This window comes from Triticum urartu, chromosome 4 (assembly GCF_003073215.2).
Source record: "Triticum urartu cultivar G1812 chromosome 4, Tu2.1, whole genome shotgun sequence".
Classification (NCBI taxonomy): Eukaryota; Viridiplantae; Streptophyta; class Magnoliopsida; order Poales; family Poaceae; genus Triticum; species Triticum urartu.
Window position 1 is genome coordinate 384,582,926 of NC_053025.1, and position 16,888 is coordinate 384,599,813.

A 16,888-nucleotide genomic window follows, 5' to 3' on the forward strand; every position below is an offset into this window, starting at 1 on the left:
TGAGAGAGAACCACCTACTCATGTGTTGAGATCAAGACATCCCATTCCTACCATATGAATCTTGATCTCTAGCCTTCCCAAGTTGCTTTCCACTCAAATCTTCTTTCCACCAAATCCAAATCCTATGAGAGAGAGAGTTGAGTGTTGGGGAGACTATCATTTGAAGCACAAGAGCAAGGAGTTCATTACCTACACACCATTTGTTACTTCTTGGAGAGTGGTGTCTCCTAGATTGGCTAGGTGTCACTTGGGAGCCTCCGACAAGATTGTGGAGTTGAACCAAGGAGTTTGTAAGGGCAAGGAGATCGCCTACTTCGTGAAGATCTACCGCTAGTGAGGCAAGTCCTTCGTGGGCGATGGCCATGGTGGGATAGACAAGGTTGCTTCTTCGTGGACCCTTTGTGGGTGGTTGCTTCTTCGTGGACCCTTCGTGGGTGGAGCCCTTCGTGGACTCGCGCAACCGTTGCCCTTGGGTGGAGCCCTGTGTGGACTTGCGCAACCTTTACCCTTCGTGGGTTGAAGTCTCCATCAACGTGGATGTAGGATAGCACCACCTATCCGAACCACGGGAAAAACATCCGTGTCTCCAATAGCGTTTGAATTCTCCAAACCCTTCCCTTTATATTCTTGCAAGTTGCATGCTTTACTTTCCGCTTCCAATATACTCTTTGCATGCTTGCTTGAATTGTGTGATGATTGCTTGACTTGTCCTAAAATAGCTAAAATCTGCCAAGAACTAAAATTGGGAAAAGGTCAAGTTTTTATTTGGTCAAGTAGTCTAATCACCCCCCCTCTAGACATACTTTCGATCCTACAGATACTAACGCCGCTGCTGGTGCCCCGATCGACTACGTTTTTGACGACCCCTCCTTCTTGCCAGAGCAATCAGGCAAGCCCTCCCCCCCTTGATCACCAAATATCGCCTATTCTTCTCTCTACTGCTTGCATTAGAGTAGTGTAGCATGTTACTGCTTTCCGTTAATCATATCCCAATGCATAGCCTGTCATTGTTGCTACAGTTACTGATACCTTACCTGCAATCCTAAATGCTTATTATAGGATTCTAGTTTATCATCAGTGGCCCTACATTCCTGTCTGTCTGCCATGATATAATATCGGGCCATGATCACTCGGGAGGTGATCACAGGTATATAATTATACATATTATATGATACTTGTGGTGACTAAAGATGGGTCGGCTCGAAGAGTACCCGCGAGTGATTCATGGATTGGTCCGAAAGGACGTTTGTCCCGACGGCCCTCTGAGTGGATCTTTGTGGCGGAGCGACAGGGTAGGTTGAGACCACCTAGGAGAGAGGTGGGCCTGGCCCTGGTCGGCGTCCGCGGTTATTTCAAAATAACACTCTTAATGAGATCTGGGTATTTGATTTGAGTCTGTCCATTGGCCTATACGCACTAACCAACTATGCGGGAACAGTTATGGGCACTCGACGTCATGGTATCAGCCGAAGCCTTCTTGACGTCAGCGACTGGGCGGCGCGCGCCGGGTTGAGCTGGAATGCCTGCTCTTGTATAAGGGAGGCTAGGTCTACTCACCGGCCGCGTTCGCAATGTGCAGGTGTGCAATGGGCAACGGGCCCAGACCCCTGCGCCATAGGATTTAGACCGGCGTGCTGACCTCTCTGTTGTGCCTAGGTAGGGCTGCGACATGTTGATCTTCTGAGGCCGGGTATGACCCAGGAAAGTGTGTCCGGCCAAAGGGGATCGAGCGTGTTGGGAAATGTGGTGCACACCTGCAGGGAAGTTTATCTATTCAAATAGCCGCGTCCCTCGGTAAAAGGGCGGCCCGGACTTGTACCTTGACCTTATGACAACTAGAACCGGATACTTAATAAAATACACCCTTCCAAGTGCCAGATACAACCCGGTGATCTCTCTCACAGGGCGACGAGGGGAGGATCGTCGGGTAGGATTATGCTATGCGATGATACTTGGTTAACTTACCATCTACTCTCTTCTTCTGCTGCAAGATGGAGGCTGCCAGAAGCGTAGTCTTCGACAGGACTAGCTATCCCCCTCTTATTCTGGCATTCTGCAGTTCAGTCCGCATATGCTACCCTTTTTCCATTTGATACCAATGCATACATATGTAGTGTAGCTCCTTGCTTGCGAGTACTTTGGATGAGTACTCACGGTTGCTTTGCTCCCCCCTTTTTCCCCTTTCGATACCCGATTGTTGCGACCAGACGATAGAGTCCAGGAGCCAGACGCCACCGTCGATGATGACTCCTGCTACACTGGAGGTGCCTACTACTACGTGCAGGCCGCTGACGACAACCAGGAGTAGTTCAGGAGGATCCTAGGCAGGAGGCATGTGCCTCTTTCGATCTATATCCCTAGTTTGTGCTAGCCTTCTAAAGGCAAACTTGTTTAACTTATGTATGTACTCAGATATTGTTGCTTCCGCTGACTCGTCTATATCGAGCTCTTGTATTCGAGCCCTCAAGGCCCCTGGCTTGTAATATGATGCTTGTATGACTTATTTTATTTTTAGAGTTGTGTTGTGATATCTTCCCGTGAGTCCCTGATCTTGATCGTACACGTTTGCGTGTATGATTAGTGTACGATTGAATCAGGGGCGTCACACAAAGTGTTCCTCCGGTAATCCGGAGTTGCATAATCTCATAGTCATAGGAACATGTATAAGTCATGAAGAAAGCAATAGCAGTAACTAAAACGATCAAGTGCTAAGCTAACGGAATGGGTCAAGTCAATCACATCATTCTCCTAATGATGTGATCTCGTTTATCAAATGACAACTCATGTCTATGGTTAGGAAACATAACCATCTTTGACTAACGAGCTAGTCAAGTAGAGGCATACTAGTGACACTCTGTTTGTCTATGTATTCACACATGTATTATGTTTCCGGTTAATACAATTCTAGCATGAATAATAAACATTTATCATGAAATAAGGAAATAAATAATAACTTTATTATTGCCTCTAGGGCATATTTCCTTCACTGGGTACATCCGAAACTTATTACTTTGAAAACTCACATGACGAAGAACTGTATCACATGATGTTAAAGGATTCCAAGATCCCTGGAAGGTTTTGCACTCAGGGCCATGTGACATTCTGTCCGATGCTCCGGAAACAAAATAGCCCGTGGCTATGCAAGGGGTATAGGTGTCAATGCCCTGCACAAGAGTGCTTTCACACTCAGCAAAGAAGAGAGGCTCAGCCTGAAAAAAGCGAGTGAACTGAAGAAGAATCAATTATATGAAAGGTTGAGGAGGGACATGTATCTGGGGCTTCAAAAGGAAATTGAGGAGTCACTTATGATGTAGAAGACTCTAACACTGACAGATAGCCAGCAGATGGGGGGAGGCGGGCATGGAGGATGTTGTCTATTGCGCGACAACACCGCACAAGAGTAGTTGTGCATCAGCTGGCGCCAGTGACACTGAGACTGTAGCTGCGCATGATGATGCTATATCTGATTTGTTTGGAATGAAAGACGGACGGAGGGGTGTGCTTACACATTATGAAGGTACGTTAAAATGTGCAACAGCCTGGGTTTACCCCCCTTCTTGGAAGGGGACCTCTTGTTGGACAATATGCCATTGAGGTCAGGCTGCGTGAACTGCTACGTGATTGAAGTAAAGCCTAGATTCAATGAATTTGCTCTAAAGAATGCCCTAGGGGACTTTGATGAGAAGATGACCTTGGGATAAACAGTGTTACATCATATCCGGTGGCCACGAAAGGAAATAGACTTCAAGGATGAGATCCCTCAAGCCCCGCCAAGAGCAACCAATGTCGCCCTTCAACCAGTGACTCTCTCATTGCCGTAGCAGCTCTCGCGTGCTCCCCCCAAGGAACCTAATACTCATAATTCGACGGCTGATGCATCAACCTAGGATCATCCCGCTCGACTTTGTGATGTACAGGCCATGTCCTCGCCCGCCCCTGAGCAGTCAGTGTCAAGGCCTACAACTGCTGAAGATTCACCACTGGTCCAGATGCCGGCCACCGAAGCAGTAGGGGGAGACTCAGCGGCACCGCATGCTCAGCATGCCAACCTGGTGGAACGGACTAAGCATGCTCCCCTTGCTAAGAAGTCCGGAGGTCCAGAACCGACTACTCATCAGTCCGTTGGTTTGTATCCGCGTGCTCAGCATACCGATGCGTCGGCACTGCCTGCTCAGCAAACCAACATGCTGGCAGAGCCTCCTTAGCACACCGACAAGTTGGCACCACCTGTGCAGAAACCTGAAATAGCTTCAATACCTGGTCAGCAGTCCGATGCCTCTGCTCCTACAACCCAGCAAGCTGTCATAGCAGCACTGCCAGCTCAGCAGTCCGGCATAGCTAAACCATCTGCTCAGCAGTCCGCTGCTCGACAATCCACCTTTCAACCATCTAGACCTACTCCTATAGCCCAGGAAGCAGGCAAACAGGCTGCACCCCCCAGGAAGCAGGCCTCGAGACCGAGGAGGAATGAGAATGGTAGCCTCTTATTTGAAGCACTTATCGCCCAGAACCAAATTATCAGCAAGTTGTTGGAATCGGAGAGTAATATTGTTTCTAACATCATGGACAATAAAGAACTCAATACATGCTTGCTAAAAATAAAGCAGGTGTACTTCAAGCACGTAATTACGTCCATGACCAGCCATTTCTTGTTGTCGGATACTTTGAGGAGTGTAGTTCCAGTTATCGCATGGTACATAAATATTGCATGGATCAAAGTCAAAAGGTCATGGGGTTCTGCTATTCCACTACGACGGAGATAATTTCTATCATGATCTGAGTTTCATCAGTGTGCATGTCGAGGACTTACATCTCTTCTTCAACTTCAACGTGCTCGATGCCACTCTTGTTAAATGCTTGATTTTGTAAGTACTTCACAAACTCTGATCAACTTCTTCATACAAGGTTCTAAATGATACAAAGCTAATTGTATTGTATTCCTCTCAGGGGATTGATCATGCACAGAAGAAAAAGGCAGCGTGTGTATTTCATAGACCCTGCATTAGCAAATGGCACATTATTATGTGATAAGGATGAATGGGAGTGGGCCATTAACAAGGTCGCCAGAATCTTCGAAAACACATCCCATGCAGAATTATTTCTCTGGCCATATCATGAAGGGTAAGTCAAATAAACAACCATGCATACATTGATTGTCTTTCATATTTTGACATAGTTCATAAGTTCATGGTTTTCTTAATCTTAGAATTCATGGATACGTATTGAATTCTATGATGTTCAATTTGCATTCATATCTGGTTCAAGAATTGAGTATGTGAAATTCCATCTTCATTTGGAGTGTGTTAGCATTGTGCAACACTAAACTAGGCAACCTATTCAAGAGGGAACTACCTCTGCAGCACGAGATCATTTCTCCGGTAAGACACCGAAATCCGTTATTTTCGGAAAATGCATCCAATAGTTTGCAAATAACTTTTCTTACGCTAGTCAAATGTTTAGGCTTCTAAATAAACCTCTTTATATTTCTTTCCAAACAAAAAATATCTTACACCGGTTATGTTGTTCCTAACAAGGAAAATACATGACTATTTCTGTACAAAAAATTCAAGTGTCCTCAGCAACAAGCAGGGACCAACCTTTGTGGATACTATGTTTGCAGACACATGATCTCCATCTGCAAATCTGCTGATTGTCGTGAAGATACTTGCGGATTAGTACCAGTAAGTCTATCTTAATTAATATCTTCTACTCCACTCATATGGCACATTCTGATCTTAAAAATCATGCAACTCATCTTTGAACCGATGACCCCTGAACCGCTCCCCGCTGATGAATTGCTGATGGTTAGGACATTTATCAACAACTTCTTCTTGAATCACTACATCAAGCCCATTGGTGATAATGAAGATTTCAGCATGGCTTCTCCTGAAACAATGAGTAAGAGTTAGCCGTTAAACATATACGCATGGATGCGTTGTTTTCCATGTCATGAGGTCTAGGTATTTCGTACAGTATGATGATTAATTATGTACTCCATATGTCGGAAAATCATTGGAATTTAGCTACCATTTGTTCAATTGCACATTGTTGTGAATTCTGATGAATGTTCTTTCTATGGACACTATTTGTTCAATTGCATATTGTGTTGAATTTTCTTTTTGCATGGCGACTCAAATGCGATATTTTTGCTTTAACCTGGCCATTGATGCGCACATGGTTCAACTAAATGAGTGTGTGCAATCCAGAACAGAAAGCACACGTCAATCATAGCAGATCGTCGGTGATACACAACAAATTGCAGACAATTTGCAGCACTTCTATGTGTCCGTAGGGGCTCCTGGACTGTTTGTGATAGCACATTATCGCACACGGGAGCTTATAGTAAACCATGCCCAATGCAAAATGCAATCTCACTCATAAATTGTTCAGGAAACATGTGCGATCCAGAATGGAAAGCACATGTCACTCATACCGCAACCGTCGGTGATACACAACAAATCGCACATGATTTGTAGCACTTGTATGTGTGTGAAGGGGCTCCTGGACCATTTGTGATAGCACATATTGCACACGGTAATTGTTCAGGAAACATGTGTAATGGTGTCATGCATGGCAGACGATTGCCACAGAATACTCGTGTGCGATGGGGCACATATCGCACACAATTCCGATGATGGCCCGTGTGCCTTAGGTACTATTTTGCAAATTGTCCAATATGAAACACCGTTTGGTTTCACTACGTAATTATAAATGTTTGATCACCAATCCCACACGTGTGCCAGAATGTGGTGTGTGTGATATGTTGTTGCATCGCATACGATTACATTTGGCAATGCGTCTGCATCATGGCTCCCTATCCCCGACGGTTTCTGGGTCGTGTGGGAAGCACCCCCCCTATCGCACACACAGGCAAGGCGATGGTTTAGAACTCCATCGCGGAAAGGGGTTAAAAACTATTTGTATAGCAGCTCGATGTACCAGTGTTTATTGACTCATTAATATCATGCTTAGGTGGCAAAAAAATTAGTTTTAAGGGTGTCCACATCATGAGCAATTCTATCCATGTTTCTAGCCATATCATCAACTTTATGTAGTTTTTCTTCTACCATAGCAACGAAAATCTTTTGAGAACTAATAAATTCTTTAATGTGGTTCTCAAGATCAGTAGGTATCTTATTATTATTATCATTATTATTATTGTTGTAAGAATTTCCATAGGAATTACCATAATTATTAGAGGAATTACTGGGATACGGTCTAGGATTAAAATTACCTCTATAAGCATTGTTGTTGAATTATTTCTAGAGACAAAATTCACATCAATAGCCTCATTATTTTTCTCAATAAAAGTAGATAGTGGCACATCATTGGGATCAACATGAGAAATTTTACTAGCAAGCATTTTCATAAGAGCATCCATTTTATCACTAAAAGTAGCAATTTCTTCGATAGAGTTTACCTTCTTACCAGTTGGAGCTCGTTTGGTGTGCCATTGAGAATAATTTGTCATTATATTATCAAGTAGTTTTGTAGCTTCTACCAATGTGATTTCCATAAAAGTACCACCTGCAGCAGAGTCTGGACGATTTCTCGACACAAAGTTTAGTCCCGCATAAAAGTTTTGTATTATCATCCATAAGCTTAAACCATGAGTGGGACAATTTCTAATTATTAATTTCATTCTTTCCCAAGATTGTGCAATATGTTCATGCTCAAGTTGCTTAAAGTTCGTAATTTAATTTCTGAGAGAAATAATCTTAGCGGGAGCAAAATACTTGGCAATAACAACATCCTTACACTTATCCGATGAATCAATACTATTGTGAGGCAAGGATGAAAACCAAGCTTTAGCACAATCTCTTAGCGAGAAAGGAAATAATTTCAAATTAATAATATCATTATCCACATCTTTTTTCTTTTGCATATCACATAATTCAATGAAGGTACTAAGATGGGATGCAACATCTTCATTAGGATTTCCAAAAAATTATTCTTTCATAACAAGATTTAGCAATGCATCATTAATATCATACGGCTCCGCACTAGTGGCGGGAGGAGCAATTGGAGTACTAATAAAATCATTATTATTAGTATTTGAAGAGTCACACAACTTAGTGTTTTGTTGAGACATAGTGGCAACGACGCCAGAAATTCTTTCTGCTACTTGTAAGCTGCGTTGGGATTTTCCCCGAAGAGGGAAGGTTGAGTAGTACAATAGAGATAATTATTTCCCTCGATGAGAACCAAGGTTATCTAACCAATAGGAGAACCACGCAAATTCTTGTCTTCAGAACCTACACACACAGAAGCAAATACTTGCACACCAAGGCAAGCAAGAGGGTTGTCGATCCCCTTGAACTCATTACTTGCAAGGATAAATTCTGATAGTGATAGATAGATAAAAAGGAAAGTAAAACAAAAAGAGTAAAATTGCAGCAAGGTATTTTTAGTTTTTATAATATGATTAAAGTAGTCCCGGGGGCCATAGTTTTCACTAGAGGCCTCTCTCTCTCAAAAAAGTAGCATACGGTGGGTAAACAAATTACTGTTGGGCAATTGATAGAAAAGCACATAGTTATGATGTTATTCATGGCAATGACCAATGATCACACATATAGGGATCACGTCCATGACAAGTAGACCGACTCATGCCTGTATCTACTACTATTACTCTACCAGACGACTGCTATCCAGCGTGCATCTATGGTATTAAGTTCATGACAAACAGAGTAACGCCTTAAGCAAGATCACATGATGTAGACAAAGTAAAATCAAGCAATATGAATAAACCTCGTTGTTTTACCCTTAATGGAAACAATACAAATACATGCCTCGCTAGCCCTTCTATCACGAGGTGAGGACACCGCAAGATTGAACCCATTACAATCACCTCTCCCATTGAAGATAAATCAATCTAGTTGGCCAAACCAAACGGATAGATCGGAGAGAGATACAAAGCTATCATAATCATGCATAATAAATTTTAGAAAAGACTCAATTACTTTCAATGAATAATCTGATCATAAACCCGCAATTCATCATATCCCAACAAACAAACCGCAAAAGAAGATTACATCGGATAGAACTGCAAGAATATCGAGGAGAACATTATATTGAAGATCAAAGACAGAGAAGAAGTTGTCTAGTTTAGCTATGGACCCGTTCATCTATGATGAACTACTCACGCATCACCAGAAGGGCGAGAAGGTTGATGTAGAGGCCCTCCGTGATCGATTCCTCCTTCGGCACAGTACGAGAAAAGGCCTCCAGATGGGATCGCGGAAGAACAAAAGGTTGCAGCAGCAGAAAAAGTGTTCCGGGTGGCTCTCTGTTGGTTTCTCAATATTTGAGAATTTATAGAAGTGGAAATAGGTCAGACGAAGCCACGTGGGGCCCACAAGGTAACAGGGCGTGCCCTACCCCCTCGGTGCGCCTAGTTGCCTTGTCATTTCCTCGCTTCACGTCTAGTCTCCTCCCGAAGCTTCTAGGGTCTCTTTTTTCTAGAAAAAAATCATCAAAATGTTTCGTAGCATTTGGACCCCGTTTGGTACGATTTTCTGGAAAACTAAAAACAAGCAAAAACACAACAATGGCACTAGGCAGTGGGTTAATAGGTTAGTTCCCAAAAATGATATAAAATAGCATAAAAATGCATATAAAGTATCCAAGATTGATAATATAATAGCATGTAACAATAAAAATTTATAGATACATTGGAGACGTATCAATGTAGTGCTCCTGAATTGTATTGTAGTCCTATCATGGACGTCATGTTGTTAGACAACGATGAACCTACAGACTATGAGGAAGTGATGATGAGCCCGGACTCCGAAAAATGGCTAGAGGGATGGCCATGAAATCCGAAAGAGGATCCATGTATGAAAACCAAGTATGGACTTTGGTGGACTTACCCGATGACCGGAAGTCCATTGAGAACAAATGGATCTTTAAGAAGAAAATAGACGTTGATGGTAATGTCACCGTCTATAAATCACGACTTGTTACAGAAGGTTTTGAGCAAGTTCAAGGGGTTGACTATGATGAGACTTTATCACCCATAGCAATACTAAAGTCTGTTAGGATTATGTTAGCAATTGCTGCATTTTTTATTATGAATTTCTGCAGATGGATGTCAACATTGTGTTCCTCAATGGCTACATTAAGTAAGAGTTGTATATGATGCAACCCAAAGGTTTTGTCAATCTTAAGGATGCTAATATGGTATGCAAACTTCAGCGATCCATTTATGGACTGAGGCAAGCATCCCAAATTTGGAATCTTTGCTCTGATAAGGTGATCAAAGGGTTTGGATTTATCCAAACTTATGGAGAAGCTTGTATTTACAAGAAAGTCAGTGGAAGCTCTATAGCATTTCTAATATTGTATGTGGATAACATATTATTGATTGGAAATGTTGTAGAACTTCTTGAAAGCATAAAGGGTTATTTGAATAAGAGTTTCTCAACGAAAGACCTCGGTGAAGCAGCCTACATATTGGGCATCAAGATCTATAGAGATAGATCAAGAAGCATGATAGGACTTTCACAAAGTACATACCTTGACAATGTATTTAAGAAGTTCAAAATGGACCAGTCAAAGAAGGGGTTCTTGCCCATGTTGTAAGCTAAGAAGTTGAGTAAGATTCAGTGTCCAACTACGATAGAAGAAAGAGAAAGGATGAAAGTCGTCCCATATGCCTCAACCATAGGCTCTATCATGTATGTCATGTTGTGTACTAGACCTGATGTGTGCCTTGTCATTAGTTTGACTGGTAGGTACCAAAGTGATACATGAGTGGAACACTGGACAACAGTAAAAAAATATCCTAAAGAGGACTAAGGAAATGTTTCTCGTTTATGGAGGTAACGAAGAGCTCATCGTAAAGGGTTACGTCGATGCTAGCTTTGACACTAATTTGGATGACTCAAAATCTCAATCAGGATATGTATTTATTTTGAATAGTGGAGCAGTCAACTGGTGTAGCTCCAAGAAGAGCATTGTAGCCGCATCTTCAACTGAAGCGGAATATGTAGCTGCTTTGGAAGCGGCGCAGGAAGGAGTTTAGATGAAGGAATTCATATATGAACTAGGTGTGGTTCCTAGTGCATTAGATCCCATGGCTATCTATTGTGACAACACGGTGCCATAGCCATTCCCAAGGAGGCAAGGTCTCACAAGAAAACCAAGCATATCAAATGCCACATTAACTCCATCCATGACTACGTCAAGGAAAGTGACAGAGATTTGCAAAGTTCATACGGGTCTGAATGTTGTAGACTAGTTAGCTAAACCTCTTCCATGAACAAAACATGATCAGCACCAGACCTCCATAGGTATTAGATTTGTAACAATGTAAACTAGATTATTGACTCTAGTGCAAGTGGGAGGCTATTGGAACTATTCCCTAGAGGAAATAATAAAGTTATTATTATCATATTTCTTTGTTCTTGATAAGTGTTTATTCTCCATGCTATAATTTTATTAACCGGAAAATCAAATACATGTGTGGATACATAAACAAATATTGTGTCCCTCGTAAGCCTCTACTAGACTAGATCGTTGGTTAAAGATGGTTAAGGTTTCCTAACCATGGAAATGAGTTGTCATTTAATAACAAGGTCATGTCATTAGGAGAATGATGTGATGGATAGACCCAATCATAAGCTTAGCATCTAACCGTGTCACTGAGTTTAAATTGCTACAACTTTCTTCCTTACACCATGGGATCATGTCGCTCCCTAGTACCGGAGGAATGCTTTGTGGGCATCAATCGTCACTTTGCAACTGGGTGATCATAAGGGTGCTCTTAATGTATCTTTGAAGGTACTAGTTGGGTTGCATGGTTCAAGATTGGGATTTGTCACTCTATGTGATGGAGAGATATCTCTGGGTCCTCTCGGTAATACAACAACATAAGTAGCTTGCAAGCATGTGACTAATGTGTTTGGTCACGGGGGTACTATATTAGGGAACGAGTAAAGAGAACTTGCTGGTAACGATATTGAACTGGGTATGGTGATATCGACGATCAAATCTCGAGCAAGTAACATATCACAAGACAAAGGGAATTGTATACGGGATTATTTGAATCCTTGACATGGTGGTTCAACCGATGAAATATATTCCTGGAATATGTGGGAACCACTATGGGCATCCATGGTCCCACTATTGGTTATTGATCAGAGAGGAGTCTTCATCATGTCCACATATTCTTGAACCCGTAGGGTCACACACTTAACGTTCGATGTCGCTAGGGTTTGATGAGATAATAAGATGGTGTTAACGAATTTTGATTCAGAGTCTTGGATGGGATCCCAGACATCATGAGGAGCTTCGTAATGGTCTGGGGACAAAGAAAACATATATGGAAAGTATTTTCAGGGTTACCGAAAAAGTTCGGGATTTTGCGGTATTATACCAGGAAGGTTCTAGAAGGTTTCAAAGTGGGACCCACCTGCGTGGAGAGACCCAAATGGACATGGGTAGTGGGACAAGGCACCACATCTCTGGTCCATGCGCACCAAAATCCTCTTTAAAAGGAATAGGATCAAATCCCGAAGGGATACACTACTGGGAAAGAGCTTATAGGTGAACCCCAAATAGTGGCAGGTGGGGTGTGGCACCCGCCACGGTTAATTATGAAAGAAAGTAGTGGCGAGTCCTAAAGCACACTCGCCAGTACTAGGTGAGTAGTTGTGGAGGGCGGCGAAGATTACCCGCCACAGCAGTCGCCCGCCACAACTATATTTGGTCACGTTGCCACCTCCCACGCTTATACTTGGGTGGTGGGCTACTACTCGCGCCCGTCGCTGCTCTACTAGACATTACCTACCCTCCCCCATGCCACTTGAATCTCATTCTACACCCAAACCCTTTCTCCCCTCCTCTCTCGCCTCCGCCAATGTCATGGCGTCCTCCGTCGCCACCGACGAGGTCTCGGTCCGCCGCCTCAAACGGGACCAAGGAGCCAATCTTCCCCGTCACCCGTGCCTCCGTCCCTGCCTCGAAGTTCGTCGGCGTCGCCATGCAACGCTACCTCGAACTACTTCCCCGTGACCGTCGCTCGTGCTTTCCTCTGCATCCAAGCCGTGCTCGTCTCTGTCGAACTCACCGTCCGTCGACGCCTCCGCCATCGACCTTCGCCTCATACAACCACCCTTCCGACTCTGGCCCCGTGAGCACACCTCCTTCCTCTCTATCAACGGTTACTTGTGGTATGGTTTCTCTCTCTTTTTATTAGTGTATTTAAAATGTACAAAATAGTGATAAAAATCTAGTGCAACATTTTATTAGTGTAGCTAAATTTGTTGTATGATGTATCATTGAATCTTCATAAGTGATTGCGTGTGTTAAAATTGATTGTGTGTGCTATACAAAAAGACTACATATAGATGTAGTTTTCATAGTGAGTGCCAATATTTTTGCGAAGCATGGATTAAGTTCCGTTTCACTTAATTTCTGACACTCAATACGATCATGTTGTTTTTTTCTAAATGTTATATCTGAATGACAAATTGTTTAATGCGATTTAGATGAAGAAGCCAACACGCCTCATTACACCCATAGACAGGATTCCTACTGCCGTAGACATTGTCACGAGGATGGCTCAGTACACCGAGATTGTGCTCGCCCATGTCGAGAGTGCTCGAGCAGCCACCAAGAGTGCTCAGGCATATTCCGTGAGCGCTAGAGCAGCCGCTGAGAGTGCGCAAGAAGGTGCGGAGAGTGCTCGAGTAGCCATCGAAGCTGCGAGGACCACCCAAGACGAGATCACGAAGATGACGGAAGGCGGGGATAGCTCATGATGGAGCTGAACAACTAGTGCATAGCTTTCATGTGATCTATATGATTGAGGCGAATGGTGGAGCTAAACTTTTGCTTTTGAACTACTAATGAACTGTGCAACGTGGTGATTTGTATCGTCTATAATGCTATGAAGATTATGATGTGACTTTACTCTATGTGATTGCATAACTATGAAATTGACTTGTTGGCTTCTTTATTTATTTACGTAGATGAAGTGGAACTGGTATGTGGTGTACATCGGGAGGAATCCTGGAATTTATGATTCATGGGAGATATGCAAGGAGCAAGTGGACAGATACAAAAACAGCAGCTACAAAGGATATAAGACTAAAAAAGAACTTGAGGATCATTATGCTAACTACGTCCACATAGAATTTGAGGATCATTATGTCAATTACGTTCGTAAGAAAATCAACTATGAAGTATGCAAGACCGTGTGGACAAGTGGACGAGTAAAGAATTTGATTATCTTTATCCAGCTCATTGTCATTATGGTATTGTTGTTATCATGAGGTCTTGTATGTATGTGTTGTTGTATTAATGATGTGACATGAGTTGTTGTACACTAATGCGTACATCTATTTATATGAAGTTTAGATTATTGCTATGTTAAATGTAATGTGTATAATCGCTTACGTTAGTTGTATGTTGTAATGTGGTTAGTTGTATGCTGTAATGTGGTTATTTGTATTGGGTGCTAGAATGGCTGGAGGGATGTAGCTGTGGTGGGCGACAGGTACAGCCCGCCATAACTAATAACATAAACCAATGACGGGCAGGTAGCACTTCCCGCCACCGGTGGACTCTAACAGTTGCGGGCGCCCACCCGTCACTGATGGCATCATAGCAGTGGCAGAAGGTCAGTGGCGGGCGCCCCTAGGAGCCTGGCCCGCCACTGCTGGCCATTTGGTGCCCAGCATACTAAGCATTCCTGCAGTAGTGATAAGATCAAGATCCCTAAAACAGAGGGATCACGATCGGTGGGGAAGGAAGAAGTAGATTTTCTTCCCCCTTTGGTGCCCAGACCCTAGACGCTTGGAGGAGGGGGCCAAGCCTCCTCCCCACACGCATATAAATAGAGGAGGGAGGGGCTAGCCGCAGGATCTAACATCCCTGTTGCTGGCCACCTCCCTCTCGTTCCATACGTCTCTCATCCGTGCAGTTCTTAGCGAAGCTCTGCCGGATTTCCATCATACTTCTGCCACCATGCCATCTGCTGCCGATATCAATCTCATCCACCTCTTCCCCTCGCTTGCTGGATGAAAAAGGAGCATACGACATCAAGCTGCACGTGTACAATTCAGAGGCACCATTCGTGTGGTGCTACATCGAATTGATCCGACGAAAGTATGACTACATCACCCACGATCTTTGGATTATTAAACGGGTGTGTTCTACAAGGGTTTGTAGACCTTTTCCCACTCGTTGCTAGCATCTAGTAGATTGGATCTTGGGTTTATTCTTTCTCTCGTAGGAAAAAATTTGTTTACCTTGCAATGAATCCCATCACATTCATCTAAAGAACTCATATCAAATATCCTCTTTTCGGTAGCAAGTTTAAAATCATAATTAAGTTCTTTCATCGCCCAATAAGCTTTATGTTCTAGTTCAAGAGGCAAAACTTTATCAAGATTGTTCAAACATTCATCAAAAGAAGTTTCATAGATGGAGAAATCATCCATGAAGACTTGAATAAGATTTTCACAGAATTCAAAAAATATGGCAGTCATACATCTTTGAAAAGTAGCAGATGCATTGCATAAACCAAATGGCATACATCTATAAGAAAAAGTTTTAAAGGGACAAGTAAAAGTAGTTTTCTTCTGAGGAGAGACATGTTTTTTTTGAGATAAACTAGAATATCCATTTAGGAAACAAAAAAAGTGTATGCTTAGATAATCTTTCTAACATTTGATCAATAAAAGGCAAAGGATAATAATCTTTTCTAGTAGTCTTTTTCAATTTTCTAAAATCATAATCATCATATAACCAGTTACAACTCTTTGTATGATTTTGTCAGAGGAATAATGCAACATTTCTTAGGACCACAATGTAAGACTTATCTATTATTAGTTATAGGATAAATTATACTTGTTCCAGAAGTTTTAGTATGTCATTCCTTACCACTTATGATCAACTTATTTGGCATCTGGCTCCATATGAATTTATGTTGACACATAGAAGGACTAATGTTTTAAGACCATCCGGAGGATATCCAATTGCAGCATGACGTTTCTTTAATGTTTTCAATAATCTCTTTTCTTCCCATCATCATTGACAAACTTCCGCCCTTGATTCATATAAGGGTTATCATTTGTTAGTACCTGGCATGTCATGACAAATTGTCATTTGCTTAGTAGCTACTCATAATTCCACAATCTAAGGTGCATTTCTTCTAAGGGAAACGTTTCAAGACGGTGCGCTGGCCGAAGCTTGGGTCGGTCGCACGCCTCGTCACGCGCCCAGCGCGACCGCATAGGGCCATGCCTCTTTTTTCATGGGCCCATGTAACCGTCCTCCCACCTCCCTGATCCAACATCTCCTCTTTCCACCTCAATGCCGCGAGCTCCCCCTCCATTCCCTGCTGCCAAGCCGCGTGCCTCCACCGCCGCCTCCCCGCACTCCGTCCAGCTCCCTCCCTCCCTACCTTGCCCCCGTTCCCCCACCGGCGGTGATGCTACGTTTTTGCTGCAACTGGTATCGAGGAAGCTACCACTGGCGCTCGATTTTGTTGCAACCGAGCGACGGCGGAGCGTGGCCGGCGACGATGGCGCCTGACTTTTGCTACAACAAGATGTCCAAGTGTAAAATGTTGCAACCGGCAAAAACAAAAGCTGGAACGGGTGTTCACATTTGCTGGAAGCATTTTTTTGATTTTGCTTCAACCGACCACCGGAGCTCTTACACCCTCGCCGGCGACGCCGTAAAATGTTGCAACCGTCAAAAACAAAAGCTGGAACAGGCGTTCACGTTTGCTGGAAGCGTTTTTTGATTTTGCATCAACGACCATCGTGGCTCTGATTTTGTTGCAACCGGCAACCTGCAAAGCTTCCATCGGTGAGTTTTTTTGCTTCGATGGTGACAGATGGAAGTGGTGACCAGGGAGATGACGGCGCTGCGA